The sequence below is a fragment of the Poecilia formosa genome, unplaced genomic scaffold (genome assembly GCF_000485575.1).
Source record: "Poecilia formosa unplaced genomic scaffold, Poecilia_formosa-5.1.2 Scaffold197, whole genome shotgun sequence".
Lineage (NCBI taxonomy): Eukaryota > Metazoa > Chordata > Actinopteri > Cyprinodontiformes > Poeciliidae > Poecilia > Poecilia formosa.
This window is the reverse complement of record NW_006800136.1, coordinates 315,992-317,809: the sequence shown is the minus strand read 5'-3', so window position 1 is coordinate 317,809 and position 1,818 is coordinate 315,992. Positions and strand designations below refer to the sequence as shown.

At 32.7% G+C, this 1,818-nt stretch overlaps 1 pseudogene; it reads left to right on the top strand.

Moving 5' to 3' along the window:
* Positions 1 to 1,818, top strand: part of LOC103148106 (neprilysin-like) — a 73,736-nt pseudogene that overhangs the window by 57,999 nt on the left and 13,919 nt on the right.

Genomic DNA, 1,818 nt, shown 5'->3' with positions numbered 1-1,818 from the left:
CTAAGTGGAAGCTTTCACTGTAAAACTAAGTTGAAATAAGTGATGGTGTATTGTGAAATTTGTACAAACTGCATGTGTCCACACACAACAATCTCCCCTAAAGGCTTGTCGGAAAAATCTGTGTGGTCTCTGCCAGTTTGTGGCAAACCACAACCTTTTTAAAAGGATTGTGCAATGAGTAAGCAAGGGGTCCACTAATGTGACGAGATGAGGGGTTTTTGGGTTTTTTCTTGCTGTGGTCTCAGAGTAGGTCTCAGTTCATTTAATTCTTTATGTGAAGCAATGCATTTAAAAATGTGGAAACCCTTGGGGGTAACATTACAAAAAAAAGCCTCAAGGAAAAAAACAAGTTTTTTGTCAAGCACACATTGCTTGTAATGCTAGTTTTAAAACAAGGTATAATGACATTAGTGTCGATTAACCTAAGTTTTATATTTATATAAAGTTGTTTTTCCTTCTCTTGGTTGTAAGATCATACTAGTTTTTAAAATCCCTCCCTATTATATCTTGAAAAAGAATTGTTCATTCAAAGTAAAAAGGCATTTTTTTTCTCACTGTTTGAAGTTAAATTAGACCAAACATCTCTTGATCAGTTAGAATAACCAAAATTATTTACATTCATTACATAACAGAAAACTTAGCGGAAACATTTTTTCAAAGTTTTTTTTTTGTAGCTTTCTTGAAATCCCAAAGTTTTCATCTCTTTAAAGATATTGTCATTCCTAAGTCTTTCAACACTAAGGGAAAGCTCAGATTATTTCCTGACTTTGGAAACTGACAGATCAACTAACAATGACATTTGTTGTTATAGCCTGAAAAACAATGGAAAAAGTTCAACAAATATTTTAATTTGTTTTAGTCTATGGTCAAGTCCTCGGGAATTCTGATCGAAATACTAACATTTTCAGAATAACGTATTAAATAAATTGCTGAACTTTCAGAATTAAAAAAAATCAGTAAGACAATGAATTTGTCTAGTTTTACCATTTCTCAATTTCAATTTTATAATTTTTTTTTTTTCCAGTTTGTATGTCTATTTAAATTCACACAGTTATTTTATTTATTTATTTTTTTTTCCTCAATTGAACACTTTTTCTGTACAGGAGGTATTTTTAAAATCATCATGACAAGGTTCATTAATTACAAATTAATGAACAGTCTAATATGCAAGTCTGAATTGTTCTGGTATGTGGATATGAAAGGCCTAATCATTTTAGGAAGTGTGTTAATATTTTGACAGAAGTTATATTTGTCTTATTTCTGATCCAATTTGAGTTGATGAACAGAAACAAACGGCAGACCAGAGAACCTTTTTATGATGCATTTTCCTGTTCCATCATTGGCATCTTGTGACATTTGCTCTCTTTGGTGTGTTGGGAGATTAGATGGAGGAGATGATTAAAGATATTCGGGAAGTTTTCATTAGTAACCTTAATGACCTCGCCTGGATGGATGAAGAGACCAAAAAAGCAGCAGAAGAGAAGGTGTGAATTTAATTTTCAAGAATCAACTTATTTGTATTTAGAACGACCAGTAAACCAGGTTTATTCACATTTTCTGTTTTTTTGCCAGGCCCGAGCTATCCGTGAACGCATTGGTTATTCTGAAGACATCATGGATGACAAATATCTAAACAATGAGTACAAAGATGTGAGTATTTGTGGGGGAAAAAAAACACTGTTATCCATATTTCACTAAGTTCTTTGTAACAGAAAATACTTTAGGAAAGTTGCATTTCTTATCGTCGCTAAAACATCCCAGTGAATATTTGACTGTAACGAGTTTCCCTCGTGAATACATGACCGAGTGTTGACGGCT